The following is an 11,755-nucleotide window of genomic DNA, read 5'->3' on the forward strand; positions in this document are numbered from 1 at the left end:
GCCTACGTATCATGACTCCACATGAATCAGACCGAGCATAGTTCTGAGAGATAAGTACAAAAGTAAATAATAAAACAATTTTTGGGATTTTCAATTAAAAAGTAAACGCTTTGATTACAAAGACTCAACACTAACAGACTCTAAAAGAAACTAACAGATGCTGATGAAAAGATGAAATACAGACTCCAAAATAAACTATCATACTCCAACAAAAGAAAATACAGACTCGAACACAATTGACAGACTCCAGCAAAAAAGAAAATACAAACTCAACACAACTGATAGACTCTAATGGAAAAGGAAATATAGACTCAAATGAAAAATCATGAATACATCAATGCTCCTGGTGCCCGCGGGACATCATTCGGTCTCGCCGCGGGCCTATATGCAAGATCCCTTTGAAGTCGGTCCAAGTCACTCATTATCTGTTTAATGAATGTCATTAATGCCGCGAAGAAGGTAGTGCGAGTCATATCCTCACAGATTTGGTAATTTATAACGATGTAATCGGCAATGTTTCTGATTCTCTCTCTTATGACACCTTTTTCTTGTAACAAACGCCCAATCTGCTGGGCCCTGGCCCCCAAAGTTTGCTCGGCCACTTGATTTTACTCCTAAAGTTGTTGAAAATCTATTTCTAATTGTGCCAATGCCATATAACAATGTTCTCTTTCAACCTTGAAGTCTTTCGCATGTTTGATCATTTTGTTTTCCATGGTGATGGCCCTTTTCTTTAATCTCGCAACCTCATCATCGTACTTTTCTTTCAACTGCTTAACCAGGCGTGCTCGTTCATCTGCATTTTTAGCCAACTGTTTTCGATCCTTGGATAGTTCACTTTCTACTTTGTTCAAATCAAAACTATAGTCACTCACTTTCTGCCTCAAGTTAGCTATGAGTTTCTCATCTTTGGCACTTCGGGCTGGGTTTTCTACAGCTATTTTCATTTTCTGAATCTGGGCTCGAAGGGCCTCATTTTCTATGGTTAGCTTTTTCTTTTCTCCTTCGTCTGTCGCGGCTTGCAAGCTATTTTCAAACAGAAGGTCCCTGACTTGTTTCTCCAATTTGCTTATGGTAGCCCTGTACTCATTTTCTTTGGCCAACCAATCCCATTGCACCTGTGCTCCGTCGGTGAACTGTTGGACATGGGGTCTCTTTGCGGGCCTTTCGGGCTCATGTTGAACGCGGGATCTTTTACCATACCAAGCAATATAACTGGGCTCCACCTCGCCTCTGAATAGATCTCGTACTTGAGTATTAGGCCCTAAGAATCTGCACTGATTCCAAATTCGATGCACTTTTTCTTCTGGGAAGGCAGCTTTTGGCTCTAACTTAATAACCTGCCGACTCAAATCTTCATCGTGTGGGATGGTCTGATATCCGCCTAATTGACGTAGGACTCTGTGCGGAGCATAAGGCTGGATACTCTGAAGACCCATCAGCAGCAAAAAACACACCTCGGCCGACATATAGATCACTTCATTGATCGAGAGCCACCCGATCGTCCATTCGATCTTGTTTGCAGTCAAAGATCTCAGATGAACATGCCATGCTTCTGTACCATCCGGGAACTCATAACCCTCTACCTATTTTTCATGTTTTTCGATGCATTCAAGGCCAGTCATACCACAATTCAAGTATCCAGGACGGTGGCAAAGGTGTTCCTCCATCCATAATTGTAACAACATATTGCACCCTTCAAAGAGCTTCCCTCCTTCTCGACAATGGGTCAGTGCTCGGTAATTTCCGCCAAGATCAACGGCACTATAGTCCCATTTGTCTTTTTCATCATAAAGTCGGCTATCCCTACAAGTCCCAACTATATGTTCCCGTCTTTTCTAGGGCAAACCAAAATACCCAGGAACGCTGCAATGAAAGCTAATCCTCTCCGAGTTTCCCACTTGTATTGGTTTCCCGCAAGAGTAAGACCGGTATTTGGCGTTTCGAAGCCACGGGGATTCCCGTAACGTCGATACAGAAAGTAGAAGGTACAGAACCCTTTGGCCAAATTTCCGCCTCGGATGTCACGACTAATGCTTAACAATTCCAATAATTTATGAGGGGTTATTGTTCTTGGTGCCACCGGGTATTGACTTCTAGGATTCCCTTCGAAACCGGCATAGCCTGATATCTCTTCCAGTGTAGGAGTTAACTCGAAATCAGCGAAGTGAAATACATTATGCGCTGGGTCCCAGAATGGTATCAAGGCCTCAATCACGTCTTTTCTTGGCTTAACCTTCAAGAGCCCGATAAGACCGCCCAATGCTTTTGTCACAGCCTTTCTGTTATCTTCCCCCAAATCATGCCACCACATATATAGCTCCAAAGGGATCTCTTCACGGACTGAGAAAGGTTCATTTTGAATTGTGCTCATCCTGCACATTTATTTAGGTGATTTTAATTAAAAGGAAACTATGACTCGTTTTGACTCAAGAAAAATGAATCGTTGCGGATACGGCCTTTCAGTACTTCGAAAACGAAGATTTTAAGGCTGTGTCGGCTAACCAGCCAAAAGTGACTAAAAGTGGATGTTCTTGCAAAAAGGGCCTTCCGACGCCCTTTTAGGGACATTTGGCTATTTCTGACAAGAATGGCACCACCCTAATTATTTTCAAATTAAAGTAAAAATTTTGTTCTTTTGTGTTATTTTTGCAAAAAGGAAGTTGGACCCCGACGGGGGTTGCCTACGTATCTCACACCCTGTGAGAATCAAACTGGCGTAGTTCGGGAAAAAAATTTAAGAAAATAAACCCAACTTCTTTTTCTTTTCCCAAAAACACAAGGATATATTTTCTATTTTTCTTTAAAATCCACAAAATTCCCCTCTCTTTTTCAAAATTCTGGTAGAGTTTTAGTATATTTTAGGGACATTGGTTTTCACCGCAGATAATTACCTCACACTGCTATTTTCTTTTCCAAATTCTCTCCCTTTTATTCAAAAGACGGTCAGCGTGCAAATCCGAAACAAATAAATGCACAAGTAGCAAGTAAAATGCATCAGGATGGTCTTTTTATTTCGGGTGCACCTGTCCTAGACAGACCCAACCCCTGTGTTGAGTCTCCAAAGTCAAAATGCACATGATGCAAACAAACATTCCTACTAGGGATCCAGCATGAGGTATTGTTATACTAGGTTTAAAAACTTGGGTTTATTTATTCTAGACCTGGCTTACCCGAGCGGACAGCTCGAGCCAGGGGGGCAGCGTACCGGGAATACAGAAGCTTCACCGGCTTTGCAACTTATCCGAACCTCGTTCTAAATTTGGAATATGACTCTACCAAAAAATAAGTCACACGAAGTTCACACTTCTTCATGATTTAGAAAACTCAGAGAGAAAAGGGATTTCGCAACAGTTTATATACAATTCACAAAATATCAAAGCGGTGAAAGCAACAACTAGCCCATTAGGCCCAAACATGTAACAAAATAAGATAATGGATAAAGCCAACTATAACAATTCATCTAAGCTCGAATTCTTGAACCCTGAACCAGAGATTCTGGGTTCGATCCCCAGTAGAGTCGCCAGAGCTGTCACACCTCCTTTTCACTACACCCCCGGAAGGGAGTATATAAGGGAGTTTTTCCAATTTAAAGTGATAATCGAAACGGGATTATTTATTTATTAAATTCAGAGTCGCCACTTGGGATAATTTATGGTGTCCCAAGTCACCGGTTTAAATCCCGAATCGAGGAAAGAAGGACTTTGTATCACAGTCCGCGAACCAGAAATTCGGGTAAAGAAATCTGTTAACCCGGGAGAAGGTGTTAGGCACTCCCGAGTTTCGTAGTTCTAGCACGGTCACTCAACTGTTATTATTGGCATAGTTATCTGATTTTAAAATATTTTGAACCTATGTGCATTTTTACTTCAAAACCGCTTTTATTTATTTTAAAGAAGATTTAACGTCGTCTAAAGCATGTCTTTGGATTGCGCCACATGAAATGCACCCACAATCCGAAACCCATTTTATTCAACGTTATTAAGATTCGGATTTGGGTCACATGAAATGCACACCCGAATTTAGGAAGGTAATATTATTAAATAGTGTGCCTAAAGCAACTACTCATTTTAACTTTGTGAGGGCCATGGAAAATTTGTTAAATGACACTCCTCGAATTCTAAAGATTAAAGCAATAATTAAATGAGGGCCATGCAATTGTCGTCTTTGTTTGGCATGGCGCACCTCAAATCCGAATTAAAAGAAGAAATTAAATCAAACTCGGAGGGCCATAAACTATTGGCGTTGTCTAATATGGCTCACCTCCAATCTAATAAATGGGCTTACTTGATTACTTAACAAGGCTAAGAGGATTCTTATTTTTCTACTTTTAATTAAATGTTCAAACTGAGTTCTAGTAACCAATGGGATGATAATGAATTCGAACTAAATATTATTGACGTTGAAGGGGCCTAAATCCATGTTGGGCCCCATTAAAAGGCAGACCAATTATGATGATTCTACATGAGCAATTGGCCCAACAGAGGCCCAGATTGCAAATGAGACAGAGGTCTTGAGCGCAATTTATAGCGCATCCAAAGACACTGGGCCAACGCTAAAGGCCCAGCTGCAGATTTCAACGCCAAATCCACGTAAGAACTCAGAATTGTACACGTTTTATTGAATGCCGATCATAAAACTATGTTGAGCATGTGACTAAACTAACATCTTTGCTTCTTTGATTATTTAAATATAAAGCAGCTAAAATTATAATTCTGATCTTTCTGCACCTCGGACCCACGCTTGCATTGGACTCACAAGACTACACCACAAGGAAAATGAACTTTGGGCCCAAACGAGCCCAAACCAGATTTCAAGGCCAACTGCTGGAGGCTTTAAGACTCGATATTGAGTCTCCTCAGAAACAGATAACATATGTATGACCTTCCTTCCTAACAATAAACAGGCCTCAACCTGCAAGGCTTGAAATGTATAGCTAAACTAAAGACAACTGAGCAGCATGCTCTTAATCCAACAACACTGGCCTTAACAGGCCAAAATAGACCTGAAACATACTTGACATTACTAAAATTTATTTGCAGTAGTTCTCTACTGCTCATACATATGATCAGGGACCTTCAAACATTTAAGCTAAGCAAGTAAAAGGGAAACATTTATACAACGCCATAAAAGAATCTACAAAGAGAATGACAAGAAACTAAATAACTTATGTGAGCCTAGGAAGAACATGAAAACAAAATATAATAGACTTCGAAGCTTGTAATGTAACAGAGAAGGGAAACAATCAGTTTCTTCAACTCAAATTACATGATTCCAACACAAATAGCCATAACAAGTTTCATTTCCATTCAAGGTTTGAAGGAAATACCTGGAAATAAGTTAGAAACCAAAATAGCGAAGAATCAGTAGCTAGCAGTGAGCAGCACAGCACAGATTTGAGTAACAGTCAGTAAAACCCAAGTTCAACACAGGTTGACACACAGCAAACCCCAAGACCCAACCTTGAACTAGTTTCCAAACCCAAATCAATTCACACTCAACCTCAGATGAACCAAAATTGCTTCAAAACTTTGAAAACTTTCAGAAAACCCAAACAAAAGATCAATGGAACAGTGAAAACTTGAAACAAACTAAACCCCAAAGCTTTTCCAGCACAAGATCTAGCCATGTACACTTAAAAGGCTTCAGAAATTGTTTTGAAATCTAAGAACAACTTAAGATTTAGGGCAGAGTTTCAATGGAATAGTGTTTTCTTTTTTTAGGCGTCTGGTGTATCTCTGATCTTTTTTGCTCTCAAAAATCTGACTTGAGCTCTAAATAACAATGCCTTTATAGGCAAGCTACTAGGGCAGCCTCAAAGAGTTCAAAATTGCACTTAAAACCTTCGGAAATTTTCATTTTAACTTAGAAATCCCTTGTGTAAACCTCAGAATTTCAGAATAGCCCCTCACCCTAGCTTCTAGGAAGCTTCCTAGTTCAGTTATATAAGATTCTCAAGCCTAGACTACCCAAATTACCCCTTAATGACCCTGTTATTACCTGAAGGAACCGGACAGAGCATGGGTCGATTCGACCCAATTGAATTTATTCAGGTCCGGCCCAAACTAGTAAATCAAAGATTAGAGGCATAAACCCAAACCTAACCCAAGTCGAATTGATTGAAACAAAATGTTCAAAACAGAGACGAGTCTGAACAACAGAAATCAAGTTTTGGACTAAGATTAAAGAGATTACCAGATAAAACTAACCTAACTAATCAAGCTAAGTGACCTAACATTTTTTTTAAAATAACATGTATAATAGACAACCATAAACGAACACAAAAGACCTAACAGGACAACAAATAATAGAAGAAACGAAGAAGTAGAGGAGGAAAGAACTGAGGAGAAGACAAGAAACATACCCAAGAGGACCCGGACAAAAGGGCCTAAGTGACAGCCTTCAACTCATTGATTCCGGCCAAATCCAAAGTTAATCGTATGTTCTTAATATCAAGAACACACGAGTAACATTGATTTAGGCCTAAATCTAATAAACCTCGCTGATTCTGACCTCTAGACTTTTAGGGTTGTTCATTCAAATCCAGATTCGAGGAGCTTCACCAATATTCGAGGGAAATCGATCTGGGATTTGGGAAGAGTGGGTCAGGGTGGTTCTGTGGTGTGATTTTGGGGCCGATTGGACGAGTTAGGGTTTTGGTCGTCCTCTTCGATTCAAGATTCGAAGAGTTCTGATAAGATTTGAGGGAGGGGTTTTGGAGATTTGGGAAGAGGAGAAGGAGGGGAGTCTATGGCGTTAATTTGGGATTCGATTGGAGTACCACCGCCAGCGGAGACGATTTCCGGCAGGCGGTTCCGGTGGAGGTGATGAGGGTCTGGTGAAGGAGATGAGAGGGGGTAGAGGGGGCTATTTGGACACTTATATATCAAGATGAGGTTAGTTCTGGACCATCAGATCAACTAACCTCGACGGTCGAGATTAAAGGATATCAAAACGACGTCGTTTTGGATGAAGGGGTGACCAGACCGGGTTGAGACGCGGGTTTGGGCTAGGTTTCGATGCTTAACAATTGGGTCTGCGGTTGGATTTAGCCCAACAGATTTTTAAGAGCAAATTCCTTTTCTCTTTTTCTTTTTCTATTATTCCTCTTTTTCTTTTTTTTTCTATAATTAATTGAAATCCCAAATTAACCCCTAAATTGATTTAATCTTTAAAATTAGGCTAATTATCTACTATGATATTTACATAAATTAATTACTCCTAAATTAAAAGAGGAAATTACTAATTTAAAGCTAAAAGGCTAAAAATGCAAAAGTAAGCCAATTTTTGTAATTTTTTCATTTTTATAAAACAACTAATTTGCTAATTAATCCTAGAATATAGAGTTAAATCCTACATGCAAATGCCACGTATTTTTGTGTTTTCCATTAGTTAAAATAAAATAAACATGCACAGCCGATTGCAAACAATTAACAAAAAATGTCACAAAAATCCACAAAATTGCCAACACTGAAGAAATAATTTTGTTTTGAATTTATGGGAGTAATTCATATAGGGAAAATCACGTGCTCACAATTGGCACACGTCGGACCTCTTAATTGCCTTATAACATGTTGAAACTTTTTTTTCGGGGAGCTACAATACTCAAATTTCAATTAGTCTGGACCTAATGCGGGTACCAATGGGAGTAGAAACTAGGAGTGCTTAGTCGAAAATAAATTAGATAAAAATAAATAATATATCTGATCTGCTCATATTTGATACGGATAAAAAAGAAGTTGAACAACGAATAATATGAGTATCCATATTAATTACAACAACAACAACAACAACAACAAAAATAACAAATTCGGTGTAATTTTACAAGTGGAGTCTGGGATGGCTAGTGTGTATGCAGCCTTACTCCTACCTTAAAAAGGTAGAGAGACTGTTTCCAGATATTCATATTAGGGATATTATCACTTTTAGCCCGCGTCAGAAACTATTTATACTTTGTAGCCGAAAAGGTGTATAAAATTTATATAATTTTTGTATATAACATATATAATGTATATATAAAAAAATATACAGAAAATATATATTTTTTCGGGTATTATTTTGAGAACTATATATACAAAAAATATATATATATTTCGGATATTATTTTGAGAGCGACTATATAGTGTCATTTTTCCTTTATATTATCCATAAAAAATAATGATGTGACCTTGTTTAGCTTCATTTTGATACTTCCCTGCCATTTCCAACTTAACTCAATTCCATGCTTAAGTCAGCATGTATTATGTTACTCAAAAATCTATAGTTACTCAAAGATAGTGTCTCACCTCATTCAATATCATTTCTAGATAGAAAGAAATAGATTTTCTTGAGTCTTATATCAGCATGTATTATGTTCCTAACTACAGTTGGGGATCGGTTTCAAATTTTCAATATTGTACACATTTTTCAAGATCCCAAAGTATTTTTTTCTCTACACTATGAACACCACCACCGCTGCAGCACCACCACCTGAACCACTGAATATCAGTTCTATGCACCTTGATCCACCACTATCTCCATCTCCAACTCCAAACACTGCCATTGTTTCTACCCATCCATTATCCTTTGCCCAAACATTACTACTGAACAACCAACTTAATTCCTATCCTAACACATGCCATCAAACCCATTCATACATAGACTTCTCTGATGAATGAATAAATAACTCCAATCAAGACACCTTCATACCCATCACCCCAGCAGACAAATCTCGATTGTACTCACCATGGAAATACTTTGTCATTGTCAAAGTGTTCGGAAGAAGAGTTAGACACCAAACTCTCAAAACTAAACTCCTAGCACTATGGAAACCTATAGAGTAACTTCCATTAATTGACTTAGGATGTGATTTTTACTTAATCAAATTTCAAAAGGAAGAAAATATGTTCAAAGCTCTGCACAATGAACCCTGGTTCATTCTTAATAACTTCCTCTCCGTACGAAAATGGGAACCCAAATTTATAGCATCTAACACTTACATGCATAGCAATCTGGTTAAGATTGCCAGAACTCCCTACTGAATTTTATGACTTTGAAATTCTGCAACGAGTTGGTGAAAAGATTGGCTCCCTGCTCAAGGTGGATACATGCACGTCGGCCACCACCAGAGGACGTTATGCAAGAATATGCATCGAAGTTCCTCTTGAAATGCCCCTCAAAACACATGTGTACATTGGCACCCATAGACAGCAAATATTGTACGAGGGCCTAAACATGTTATGCACACTATGTGGTCGTCTTGGCCACACAAAACCCTTTTGCTCATCTCCCTCTTCATCCTCCATGGCAACCACTACCCCCACAGCCCAGATTACCACTACAGTTTCCCACGTAGATCACACTCAACTCCAAACCACACAACTATCTTCTACCAAGAATTCCACTCCAGAACTTGAAAAAACTGAATGGCAAACAGTTACTTTCCAGTCTAAGAACGGGTCAAAAGGAAATCCCCCCTTCTATGGCATACATCACCACCCACCAAAACATCTACTGGTAGCGGACCCTTAGGTATGGCCTTTAACCCTGCTCTCCCTAACATAGATAAATTGTTAACAAATAATTTTAATTCGTCCAGTTGTCATGCTAATCCAAAGTTTTTTTAATAACAACTCCTTTGATTTACTAATGGATCCCAACCAACTGGATCAACTGGGCAGCTATTCAGGCCCAAATGACAAGGCCCTTCCCACCACTCCACCTGATCCCAGCCCAATTCCCATGCAAACATAACACACCACACCACCGACCAATGTAAATGACTCAGTTGCAGAAACAAACACACATACCCCACCCACCCTCCACGTTGCAAAAGAGCCTGACACATTACCCAATCACAAGCCATGCAATACGAACTCATCCCTCTCGATAGGCTCTCAAGTACAGGCCTATCCCCAATAACCCGTAATTACCTACACCACATCGGCCCAATAACCACTCTTTCTACTCTAATAACAGATCCCACGCCTGGTAAAGCCCAAAACCCAATACAAGCAACACACCCTACCCTTTCAAACCACCGTAACTTACACGAAATTACTACTACTCAATTACCTCCATCAAATCAACTGACTCCCTCACCCTCTCATGCACAACCAACATCAGCAACATCATCATTAAACCCTACTACTTCTAATACTACACTGCACACGACTACTACCCATAATACTACTTCACAACACACACAATCCCCCTATGAACAGATCACAACTCAACTTTCACCACCGGAGAACCATCTCCTTCACAAACACCGACCTCCTTCAACATCCAGTGTTCCTTCACACAATCACCATGCCACCACCCAACGAACCCCACCCCCAGCCTACATCCATATACATAACTCAGTACCCACCACTACAAACATATCCACAGTCCTGGCTAGAGATGAGCCTACAAGAACATGCATTGACTTTCACGATGAAAATCAACAACCAGGATGTCATAGTAATGATCCAGAACCCGGCGGACATAGCACAAATAGTTACGGAGGGGATGTGTTTGGGGGTGATGTTATACAACCAATTCCTCTGGGCCATGCACCCATCGTCAACTCTCCACCAACAACCATAGATGGCCACACCAATCCTACCACCACTGTCCATGCATGCTCCACCACAAACACCAGTCAACATACTAGAGCTCCCATTCTACCCACCACAACAACCACCATAAGCCTTTGTCCTATGGATTCAGCCACGCTCCTCCATAGATCCAATAATACCATTACATACACAAGCCTCCCCGTATCAACCTCTCACCCCTCTATCGAGTCCAGTTCAACCTCCCAGTCCACATTAAGAAGAACTCGGCGAAATAGCTCAACTGGAGGTGGCAGCCAACATAGCAGTGATATTCATACTTCACTTGTTGATAATTCAAACACCGAGAGACATTTCTAACAATGTCTTTCTTCATCGTCCACTACCAATATTATGCTATCTCAATGGCAACAAAACCTACGTCCTAAAAGAACAGTACGAACGAAAGGTGATCATCACTTTCTATCCAGAACTCCTAAGTGTCTCACTCAATATCCATCCAACAAGAAACCCAAAAGTGGGCAAATATGCTATAGCGCTAATCCCAGCATTGATGAACAGACTTTCCACGTTAGAGAGGGACTCTCCAGTCAACACACTCAATAATCAATCCATGCAATTCGTCATTTGGAATTGTCGAGGAGCACAGTCCTCTGATTTCAAACGTAACTTCAGATCTATGCTTAATTATCATAAGCATGTGTTGGTTTCACTTCTAGAAACACACATGCAAGACCATGAGTCGCTTAAACAAGAGTTTGGGTTTTCACATTTGGCTCAGTCACCAGCTCAAGGCATTGCTGGAGGTATAGCTCTACTATGGAAGGCTGATGAACTTCACCTAGATCAAGTAGCTGTCACAAGCCAAAAAATCCATTCAATTGTCCACGTACACCCCAACCCTAATCCATGGTTATTATCTGTTATTTATGCAAAAAATGATATACATGCACGTACTGTTCTATGGGACAATCTTCGTATTTTACATGCAAACATTAATTTGCCTTGGTTAATTGGTGGTGACTTTAACAAAATTATTAATTCAACAGAAAAAATTGGGGGCCTTCATATAAATAATAGGAGGAGTTATAACTTCCTGGCTTATCTTAACCAATGCAAATTAATTGACTTAGGCTACACCGGTGGAAAATATACTAGGTCTAATAATCGAAATATCTCCCATCGTATCTTGGAAAGGTTAGATAGATGTTTAGTTA

The sequence above is a fragment of the Nicotiana sylvestris genome, chromosome 6 (assembly GCF_000393655.2).
Source record: "Nicotiana sylvestris chromosome 6, ASM39365v2, whole genome shotgun sequence".
Lineage (NCBI taxonomy): Eukaryota > Viridiplantae > Streptophyta > Magnoliopsida > Solanales > Solanaceae > Nicotiana > Nicotiana sylvestris.